The sequence below is a fragment of the Cryptomeria japonica genome, chromosome 1 (assembly GCF_030272615.1).
Source record: "Cryptomeria japonica chromosome 1, Sugi_1.0, whole genome shotgun sequence".
NCBI classification, from domain to species: Eukaryota; Viridiplantae; Streptophyta; class Pinopsida; order Cupressales; family Cupressaceae; genus Cryptomeria; species Cryptomeria japonica.
Window position 1 is genome coordinate 235,979,136 of NC_081405.1, and position 12,318 is coordinate 235,991,453.

General features: G+C 32.7%; 1 long non-coding RNA gene across 1 annotated transcript; it reads right to left on the reverse strand.

Moving 5' to 3' along the window:
- Positions 1–535: 535 nt before the first annotated feature.
- Positions 536–7,222, reverse strand: LOC131042271 (uncharacterized). Its single transcript, XR_009105159.2, has 3 exons — positions 6,729–7,222; positions 6,501–6,588; positions 536–850 (listed from the first exon to the last, which is right to left on the reverse strand). It is a non-coding gene; the product is annotated as an uncharacterized LOC131042271 (long non-coding RNA).
- Positions 7,223–12,318: the final 5,096 nt, after the last annotated feature.

The window sequence follows — 12,318 nt, forward strand, 5'->3', positions numbered from 1 at the left end:
AGAGTTTGAATGTGCAACATCGCAAACTGTAAGATAAGTTTTCTTTTGCAAAATAAAAATAAACATGTTTGAATTTGTTATTGCTTGCTTAGATTATGGTCAAGGGAGTACTTGTTGCAGATTAGGCTCTCTCTCTCAATTTGATTTGTATCATAGTCAACATGAGAAATGTTTTTTTAAAGGGTTTTCAGTATGTTAGACAAACCAAATGTGTGTTGGACATATTTTATAGAGATAAGGGAAAGAATATTATAATGCAATAAATTATCACATAAATGATTTAATCTATAAATCTCGATTTTTATTGTAGTTCATTTATATTCAAAGCAACAAAATAAAGTAATGAAATGCATACCAATATTAAAGACCCCAAATCTATAAAATTACTCTTAAAAGTTCATCATAGAGGGGTATAAACAAAAAAAACACACATAACAAAGCATGGTGGTTACACAAGGTGATCATGAAAATAATCTAAACATCAAGCACATGTACATACCAGGTTTCATGTTTAATCGTTCACATCAACCTCACCAAACACATCAACTTCAATGATAGCAACTTCCTTGTAATTATTACCATCCATGGAAAATCCTAGTAGTTGATTGTCAATCATAACAATTTGACAAAAAAAGTACTTAAAATAAAATAAAATAAATACAAAAATACATGCAAAAGACAAAATTCCACACCCTAAGTTTTTAAATAAGGAAAAAGAAAAGGGCAAAAGGAAAAACCTAATTTGATGATGCAACTCAGTAATCCTCTGTTGTCAATGGCCTGTGAGAAGTGCTAATACCAGCATGAGAAATGGGCCCACCCATGAATCCAATGTCAGTGCCATGAATGGCTGAAACATAAATATGAGTCAATCTATAAGAAATTAAAACAAATCAAAATATTTATTCTCAAGAAAAATAAAACTGTGTGAAAAATTAAAGAATAAGAGAAAAATATCCTTTGAAGTGGTCAAATCTAAAACTTAATATCTAAAAATTTATATTAATTTTATGAAAACATTGAATTACATCCTAGATCTAACATGTGATGCTCACTATTATCATCGTAATGGCATAGAGAGTAAGCCACGTCAAAATCAAAAAAGATAATAATAGTAAGGATGAATAAACTAGGGCTAACAACTTCAAAGGTAGATGGCTATTTTATATTATTAATATCATAATATATTCAGCTGTCTATATATAAATAATCTATGATTCCTATTTGTTCAGATGTTCAAACAAGGAAAACAATCGATTACTTATTTGAGTAAAGATAACCTATAGTAAGATCTGTTATTCCTATTGATTCTAGCAGGGTAAATAGTCCATTAGTTTTTATAGTAAAGATAATCTATAAGATCTTTGATTCCTATTCATTCTGGTTGGACAAACAATCCAATTTATTTTTATATAACAAAATATTTTCTTAGTGTTTCTTGTCAAAGTTACGGGTCGTGTTAGCCACTTTGAATTCCCCAAGGTCTGTCAATTCCTCAATACATATTTTTGGCCCTTAACCTTGATACCTTGTTTAAGTTATGCTTAACAACTCTTCCTTGAATGCCCTTTCTTTGACAAACTTTCCTCATTCAATAGTTTTCTTGGTGTGTTGTCATCCTTAATCCCTATTAATCTAAAGCCTTGCATACCTTAAGAGGGAAGAGTTAATCCTCAACCCTGATCCTCAATTCCCTAATTTCAAATATTGACTACATAACAGCTCGTCGTAATGGCCCAAAATGCCACGTGCATGCCAAATAAGCTACTAACACCTAGGAAGGTACGATCAACTATCAAATATCTTTCACTACTTGAGGATTATTAGTTCCTACCATGCATGGAACTATAGAGGAGGGGAAGAGTCCTTAAACAGTGACTAAACTGAGCATGATTAGCCAATCAGGATTTAGTATTTCCCAAGGTTTATTTTTAGATGTTAGTTGCCTTGGTAAAGTTGCATAATTGTTAAGGTCAGTATTAGTTTAAATTTTTTTGGCACTCTACTATTGGCCTCTGTTTCGGTTGCAGAATGACAAGAAAGTTTTTTAGACTTTCGATGGGAGAGAACACACATTTCTTTAGGTAGTGCTCTGACCTTTGCAAGATTGTAGAGTTTTTAAGATTAAAGTTATTCGCCAATTTTTCGGCTTCTGCGAGAATGCAGCGGTTTCAAGGCTTCAAAACAAGAGAGGAGATAGATTCATAGAGGACAGATGACTAGAAAAACAGTAGTGCCTGGAAATTGGTGATTAGCATATTATATGTGTTGCATGCAGGTGAGGATTTTAAAAAATATTAGTTTCATGTGTAGACACATTCTTTTTACAAGAATTCAAAACCCAAAGGTTTATCTCTGCCTCCGAAACTGGACCTCAAGGATTGGATTTTAAGTTGTTTGTTTGTAATCACCATTCCTTGTGTTGCCTTCATCCTTCCAATCTATCAGATGGAGCAAGGAGAGATCCAATATTCAACATGGTAAGGGGTCATTAGTAGTAAGGCTTTCTCCTCACAATACAAGCAACTAGCCAACTATTGACTCTTCCCGTGGAGACCAATACTCAATGTGTGAGCACCAGGGATACCGCAGTATTATAAATCTAGAATAGATTATATCAATTTGTGAAGAGGAGGAAATTTTCTATATCAAAACAATTAGTTATCCTTGTTGCATGTGTGGCGACAACATCAAGCTAAGTTGAGCATAACTCCATAGCTACGCATTGGGCATTCAGTTATAGAAGATATTAGGTGATTCAAGGAAATCAGTATGAGTCGCTCATATTTTCCTATTTGTATTTGTAACTTTAATTATGGTTCATATACCCTTTGGAAGTAATAAGACCCGCTCTAATTATGTATGTGAGGCACATTAATGTTATGAATCAAGTGACTGGTTATATTATTTTAGTGTCAAGTTCCTGAGTATTTATATAAATTTGAAGATTAATTTGTGTCTAAGAAATATGCTTTCTTACACATGAGAATAGTGTAAAATGTTTATTTCTAAGCTTCTTTATCTAGTATAATTCATCTTGATGGAGAATCAAGCACTAAAATATACCAAATCTCAAGACAAACTATCCCATAACAATGTCAACTAGATCTCCTTTTACAAAGATACATTTGTGGTACAACATGTGAGTGGCAAAACTAACGTCGTGGCTTATGCTTCAAGTATGAGTTGTCACCTACTTGTCTCAATAAGCAATTAGATTGTTGGGTTTGAGATGGTTTTGATGTAGACATAGCTTGTTATCCTTGTCCATCAAAGCTACTTATGTATAGGCAGCACTAGAGTGTTTTCTAATCTCTGTTTGTTCTTTTGTAGTACCCAAATCCTACATAGTTAGGCCTTTCCTCAAGAAAAATGGGATTAGCTTTCCTTTCCCATCCTTGCCAAGATTTTTCCTAATATTTGTAACGATTACCAAAGATATCACTCAATAAATTCTTGGAAGAAATTAGGTGATAAAATGACTAGCTAGCATGCCTCTATCATGATTTGTGAATCCTTGGTAGAAGCTAGTCTCCTTTTCTTGGTAGGCTCTTCATGGGTGTCATTATCTCTTCTGCTTTGTTAGTTTCAACCATTTTTCCAAACCCTAATGATTTGGGCAATTCTTCCTGCCTTTTTCATTTTCCTAGAATTCCAACAAGTAAACTGTACACTCAAGCACAATTTTCATTTGCTCTGCTTTGTACACAACTGTTAGTAGAGCTTTAAAAAGCTCTCTGTGCAGACCAACTGACATGTCTGCGATTGATGGTTTTTCCTCTACTAAATGATTTCCACGAGCTCTATGATTGTTAAAATTTATTGACATTCTCCTGTTAGACAATATGATGTGATGAGCAATTAAATAAACTATAGAAATAACAACAACAACAACAATGATCATAGTTTATCACGGCAACCAGTCATACCGAGTATAAAATTTAAGGGACTTAGTTTGTTAGTCTTTCACCTAGCTTAGTTAGGCAGAGACTAATGTTTTCACTTAACTATGTTTGTAATTAGTTGCTACCTCGGAAACACTGATCTGGATTGATTTTTCCCTTAAACTGATTTATTTCATTATTTGTGCTTTTTCCTCTTTGGTCCCTCATATTTTTGCTGGGGTTTCTTTTTAAGAAAATTTGGAAAATTCAATCTCCACTTTCTATGCTTAGACTTTGCTTCCACCTTTTAGATTTGAAACAGTGCACGTGGCGTTGCTGTGCTTCTACAATTTGCATATTGAACAACGCACGTGTTGTGGCTATGCTTCCACATTCTGCATTTTCTGTTAGACGTGGCTATTGTTGAAGTAAAAAGAATTATGTGCAGTGGTGGTATGCTTCCAAATTTTGGATACATGTTTACCAGGGCAGTTGCGACTACATGAAACTAGAACTATTATTTGAATGTGGCTTTGCCCGTTAAGATTATCAACAGAGTTCTTGATATCCTATTCTACACAATAGGTTACACAAAAGTCCCAAGTGCTCTTTGGTTGAGGCTCTTCTACTAAATTAGGTTGTTCTCTTTCTGATGCATGACAAAAGAAACTCTCTCCTGCCTTCAACACTCAAATACAAAACACAAAACAAACTTACAAAATAGAGTCTCTGTTTTTAACTCAACAGAAGCTTGCAACAATGAATTATAGTTTCATTCTTTTAAATCTGCAACACATTAGTTACAAATATGACCTTCAATGGCCTCTCTCACACTCAGCACTACTCAATCGAGGCTCTCTCTCCAACTTACCCTTCGCAACCCCCCACACATGAATTTTTTCCCTTCTCTTATATCGCTCAGCATACAATTCACATTCAGGAAATCCATTCAAATTCTTATTTCTAATTAATAAAACTGTCTTATTTTCATCTCTGCTCACTACTCTTACCTGTCCACACATCTTAGTTTCTTCCAAAGAAAAATAAGGTTTTTTTTTTCATCTTCCACACTTGCCTTGGCCGATGTCTTCTTGTCTTCCTGTTTTTCTCTTAAATCATGCTGGGAGAATGGTAGAAAGGTAAAGTGGTTGGGCTATGTCCTTCTCATTTGTGTTAGAAGTACTAAGGAATCACCAACGTGTTCATATTCCATATGAGCTGTGATCATGACAGCCCATGAAATGACTTGACTATTTGGTTTAAAACTTTGTGACATTTCACCAAACTCACACTCTTAAAATGAATCTTTGTTTTTGCTATAAAGTCTTTCATAATTACAAGTACAACAAGCAAGAGCAATTTTATGGAAGCTACAGAAGCTTTTATCATTTTTATCATTGTTCTTTCTCCATTCACAAAAACTACATGGATCTTTACTTTGAAACAAGTTTCTTCCAAGGGTTTTTTTTTTGTTTCATCTTCCACACTTGCCTTAACCTGTATGAACCATAATGGGCATCTTATATGGAACTCGGCCCTTATTTCTCAGTCAACAAATTGTTGTTATGGTGTCAACTAAAGCAATTGGCTTGGTTGTAGTGGAATTGCTACATTATTTGGTAGAAAATTAATTAGAATGATTTTTGAAATCTCAATATGAATTTAATTGACTTCAAAATTGTTTACACCATTTAATCATTACATGAATTTGTACTTTGTAAAAGGGTATGAACATGTTGTTTTATGTTTTTGTATGGTAAGAATTTTTTTACCATGCCATATTATATGGAACTGCAGCCCCTCTTTCTTAGTCAATAAATTGTTGTTATAATGTCGAGTAGAGCAATTGGCTTGGTTGTAGTCAAATTGCTACATTATATTTGGTAGAAAAATAATTAGCATGGTTTTTTAAATCCCAATATGAATTCTACTGAATTCAAATTTGTTTACTTCATTTAACCATTGCACTTTGTAAGAGGACATGATGTTTACTTCATTTAACCATTGCACTTTGTAAGAGGGCATGAACATCTCCCAAACAATACATATGCATCAAACAAATGTAAATGTACTTACGTGTCTAACTGTATGGACTATTTATTAATCAATGCTTAGTTCTTTGTTTTAAAAATGGTGTTCTCGGTTGTTGCATGGCATCTCTCTTCATTTTTTGTGTAGGACTACTACTAGCATATTCTTCAAACTTATTAGATAGTTCACTGCAAAATCCTTTTTGGCTCATCTTGTAATCTAACTTATGTTGTAAACTTTCTTTTGCATGGTTTTAATGCAATTTTGAAATAGTTTTCAATGGTGGAAAGTAGAAAGTGATTAGGGTTACATTTGCTGGCTATTTTAGCCCTACATCTATCCAAGAATGAGTAGAGGTGCTTTTGTGCCTTAGCCTCATGAATTTAATGAAGCAGAATGTCATCATAGCAAAAATTAATTCTTAGAGGTCAATTTTTCATGCAATTTTGAATGATCTATTATTAAATTTCATAGGGTGTTTATCAATGCACAATTTTATTGGGCAGGGTAAACGATACATTACTCTGCTACTTCATCTGCTACCACAGATATGTAAAAATAAAGATAAACTCTACAAAGAATTACCTGAAAGAGGGAATTTGATCTCATTTGATTGCTATTTTCTGATCCTCTGTTTTGCCTCTTCATCTTTTACCAGCCAGAATGTGAAAAACTGAAAAACAAATAATAGATAAAAATCATGAACCAGGGAGTTTTCAGAGTTAAATATTGTTCATAAACCTGATTAACGCATCTTGGCGGAACAAATCAAAACAATAAATGATCTATGACAGTAAATAAATTTTGTATTACCTTACAAATTTTGAATTCCAGGGTTTGAACCTTAAGTCACAGGTTCGAATCTCGATATGGCTGAAGAATTTAGAGAAGAGAAAACCGAGGATTTACTTTCAACGCCTACTACTCCGCTGGATCGGCCTGTGTAGAGAAAAAAATCCTGTAAAAACCTTTGATCCTTCCACCATTAGGGATAGCCCCAGAGAATTCATCATTGAACAGGGCAAAGGCACACAGCTTAAGAACATTCCAAATGTGGCATATAAACTATCCAAGCAGGTGATGAAATGTTGGCAATCATTCACAATCTTCTTTATGGAAGGCGTGGAAAGGCTTATCATTTGAAGAGGAATTTTTGCAGGTTTCAGGGTTGGTTTGGGGTGAAGAAGAGGAGAATAAACTAAAGGGAAAATTGAAATTGAAGGATAAGCTCCAGAAGATGAAGAAAGATGATGATTTGTGGAGGGTCTGTGATGTAATTGAACCAGCCAAACTCTTACCAGAAAAATGCCAAGGGTTATAATGTTAACTTCACATGCCATTTGAATTTTCTTTACCGTTGTAGCCAAGGAAATAAAACATTGTAGAGCGTTTTATTTAAATTTTTTTTTTTCTGATTTTATTAATTTTTTTCTATTGGCTGAGCACATTATTCCCAGCTCTTTAATTGTTTTTATGTTGCATCCAATCAGAAATGAGGAAAGGTGAACAATTAAAATGTTTACTAATGTTGAAAATGGATTTAACAGGGATTTACACATGCAGTTAATATTATACCCAAAAAGTATTTGCATTCATTTTTTATTTTTTGTGAATTTATTTGTTTACGTTTTATTTTGTGATATTTTTATATTTATTACATTCAAATAAATTATTTTTTATTTGTTGAGTTTTTAATGATTTTTATTATATTAGAACTTAAATTAAATTTTTAAGTTTTTATTTTATGTTGAAAAATTATATTTATATGATTGATATTAAAATCAATTAAATATTTATAAAAATCTTACATAAAATAAGTTAATTATTTTATTATTATACTTATTTTTAATTAATAAACTTGTATAAAAAGTTTAAATAATATCAAATTTAAAAATTAAATCTAAGATTAAGTTTAATATTATATTTACAATAAATTTAATGATAAATTATAATTAATATTATTAAATACAATTAAAATAATATAATCTTAAAATAATTATAATTAATTAGATTTAGGATAAATGTTATTATATTTTATTACCAAAATGTTATTTATATAGATTAAGTTATAATTGTAATTATAATTTTATTAAATTATATTAGAAATATAGTTCTAATTAATTAGAACATGTTTGGCCTTCTATTTGACCTCATCTAGTACACAAATGTTTGTAACTAATAGACCAAAAAAATTCTTGATTGACATTCCACACCTCTTTGTCATACTCATTGCACACCAAGCTATGATTGTTAGTTGTAGATTACAAGAGACAATACCACATCTAGCTACATTTTGGCATGCAATTCTATATACAATTTACATGGTTTGTCTATGCCACCACAGTTTGCATACATGTGTACCAAGGGGCATGCAATAAATGTTCTTAGTCCATCTGGTCTTTTAATAACTAGTGTTTTCAGCCTTGTCGCACTAGTGTTGGATGGAAGCAAGCAAAGAGAACTCAAATGATTGTAACATGGTTCAACTTTGTCTTGGACTAATGCATTTCTTCAAAGAGTTGAAGGGACATAATAACACACCCATGCATAGTATATCCCATAATTTATTGTCATCTATGAGACAACATCCCATTCAATCATTTTGCCAAAGAATTTGTGTGCTTCCTTATGTAATCACATTTGGCATATATGTCTATAAGCGCACTACTCACAAAGTTGTTTGTCTCGTATCCATCCTTATTATTCCTTCAAGCACCTACTTGTTGTGATCAAAAGCAATCAATTTTCAACATCCGGGAAGAACATTGGACCATATAATTGAGTTTAGCTTCAAACTAGTTACCTACATTTATTGAAAAGGCTTTAGAGACTCTTCAAATTTCCCATTCTATTCATATTCAGCAATCATTATATTCTACAAACCCTTATTTATCTCTAGCATTTTCTAAAGAAACTCCATTGTCTCATCAACATAGCCATTTTGTGCATAGGTGCTCCAAGCAACAATGTAGTGTTGAGGCATCTCCAAAAAGAGCTTTCTAGCCTCTTCTAAGGCTATATTATGTACATATCCTCCCATTTGTTCTCTAGTAAAAAATCTAAAGTTATTCTAAGAACAAAGAAAACATTTAGATCAAATTTGTAATAGAATATGTAGTTTTGTTTAATTATCACTCCAAAACTAATGCATGGTGTACTTTGTTTCCCTCAAATAAGTAGTTAGATAAAATGTCTCCTTAAGTATGTTGCTCCCTTTATCATAGTTTTGACTTTAATGGGAATTGCAAAGAAACCTAGTTGACTCATTTTTTTCAACGTGTTGAATACAATTCCTACTTCAATTATCTATTTATTGCATGCTACATCCTTCATCCCTACAAGGCAACAACAGATGCATTCAGTCTCTGTGGGCCTTGGCCATTTCTTGGACATATAATCTAATCCATTTGATTATGACATTGTCAATTGCATTTCTATTTGTATTTCCTCTAAAATGCAAGAAGGTATTAGTAGAAGCATGTCCTTCATTGTATAGTACTATGAAATTAAGTGAGGATTCCAATAATCTTTGAGGTCTTGAGCATGAAACAGTGCCATAGGACCAATCTTAGATAACTATCTAGCTTGACAAGTAATCAAGAAATCATTTGATTGTTTTAAGATTCTTATGCTTTCATTCAATCCTTTCACATTTTGCAACACTTGATTGATATTGCTAAAGAATTTAATCCTTTATTGAATGCAAGAAGCAAGTTCGAGTATTTAAAGGCATACAAGTCAAGCTACTATAGTTCATCCATTAAATTGCATCCTCGATGCACTTTAGAAGTTAGCCTTTCATTTTATGCAATTTTTTCCATACTACCTCATTTTTCCACTTTATTTATTTTGTTTTTCAGAGCTGGAAATATATCTATCATATTTTTACTTATCTAAGTGATGCTTTGTTCTCCTACTTAATAATTTTGTTAAATACTTAATAGTTCAACTCAAAGGAAATTGCTTGTTTGTAGTTTCTTATCCTTACTTGGGTTATTGGTGGCATCAAGTGCAATAGCATGCATGATTGTAGATTTTTTTTTAAATTCTATGCACTTTTACTATAGTAGGGAAGGTCATATAGAATATACTAATATAGATTGTTGATATGTAGCATCTTTTCTCATGTATTAACATTGTAGAAAGCTAATAAAGTAGGATAGAGAAGATAAAAATGTTTAGTAGTATGCTACTAGCATTGCATGACCAAAAAAATATCACCAACATCAGAGTTGATGGGGAGTATCCAAACATTGAAGAGTGATCTACCACAAAACAACTATTTCCTACATTGTAACAATTATTTCCCCGTATCAAATAAATGTTTTGAACATAGAACAAATCTCATTTTTTTGGCAAAAGGGAGGGACTCTAGTTGTATCACAACTCTTGTTATATTAAGATTTTTATATAATATTAATTAATATTAATATTTTTAGATGTGTAATGAATTTCTTATAATAATTTATTTTTTGTATGTATGTTTGTACAATTCATTAAAAAAATTCACTTGTAAGAGTAGTAGTAGAGAAAACACTAAATCTTAAAAACAAAATATAATGGTGGCATGATGCTCTATGATTTGACAGGTAAATATTGGTGATAACATGTTACAAGTACACAAACTAAAAAAAAATCATTTAACTTAATCAAAACTTTTAGAAATATTATCAACATTGTTCCAACCAAAAATAAGTAAAAAATCATCAATCATTGTTCATTATGTAATATAAGTAAACTAAGGCAAATATTCCTAGCAATTCAAATAGAACACAATAAATTTTTAACAATACAAAGTTATTTTGGATTCAAATGTGTTTATGCTCACCATTTCTAATCTTACCTAGTAATTTTGGTGAGAAGTGAATAGCAATGACCATAGTAACTTTCAAAAGATTATAAAATCCATGTGCATGCTCTTACTTAAGTTATAGCTAACAATCTAATTCCTTGCAAGGCACCCACTTCCTTTACCCTCTCCACATTTCTTCCTTGCATGTTATTTTTTTGTTCATCTTTCTATATACTTGTTAAATTTTATTATTTATCACTAGGAATTATCCTAATTTTTTAGTATTTCATCTTTAAAAAGAAGAGTCTCTATTGATACCTTTATTATTATTAAATTAAATAGGCATTTTTTTTCTTTTGTTTTTTTGGAGAGGTAAATAAGATTCTTTAAAATTCGCTTTCAAGACATTTAGCAATAAATTTATGATTCCCTCAATCAAATAGGCGTGGATCCTTTAGTGGGATATTATACCCTCCACCTAGCCTACTTTTCTCTAGGGGCAAGTCATGAAATGTCACACTTCCCACCATATTCTAGGAGTTTCTATATTATTGGACCAACAACTATCCTCTCCAAGAGGATGCCCATGTGCATAAAATGTTGTTGTTCTGCAATATTCCTATCTTTTAAAAGGAGTTGAAAACTCAACTAGACAAAGAGGTCCCCATGACTTGGAAGATGTTCCACATAGCATACTTCTACATCGCTGATAGAATAAAGAAATTTAAAACTTACCTCATCTATAAATTTGTAAGATCCCAACTTGGAACAAAGTTGTTAAGCAAGGTGAAGATATGAAGCCTAGGGAAAGAGATGAAAGGGTGTATTGAAGAATTTGTGACTTGGCGAAGATGATTGAAGAGGTAGAGGTTAAATTTTTGGGCATTTCTCATGGCTTAAGAGGACCCTTTATTTCATGTCAGTAACATCCTCATCTCTCTCACACTAGTACATTTGGGGCTCAATTCTGACGACCGCCCATCGGAATTTTGACTATTTTTCATTGAATTGCCAATAAACGCAGTCGTTGAAAAATTGTAATCAGACATTTTGATGGTGCTCGCCAAGGTCGGAATTCTGACACCACTCGGGACTCTTCTGATGGTGGCCATGACCGCTCATCCAATGAGAGAATGTCATCAGGCATACAGCATCCTCGTCGGATGTTTCCTTGGTGGACGTTGGAATTCTGACTCCCATCCGACGAGAGAATGTCATCGAACATACAACATCCCCATCGAATGTTTCATTGACTGATGTTGGAATTCCGACGGCACCCGAGACTCTTCTGACGATGACCATGACCGCTCATCTGACGAGAGAATGTCATTGGACATACAACATCCTCGTCAAATTTTTCCTGGGTGGACATCAAAATTTTGACTCTCGTCTGATGAGAGAATATCGTGGGACATACAACATCCTTGTTGGATGTTTCCTGGGGGGCGTCGGAATTCTGATTGCACCCGAGACTCTTTCGACGAAGGCCATGACCGCTCATCCGACAAAAGAATGACAGCGGCCATGACTATGTTTGGTTCCATCGCATTATCATGTTCACAGGGTGTGCATTTAATCTGCTGCTCAATTATTATATGACTTACTATCATC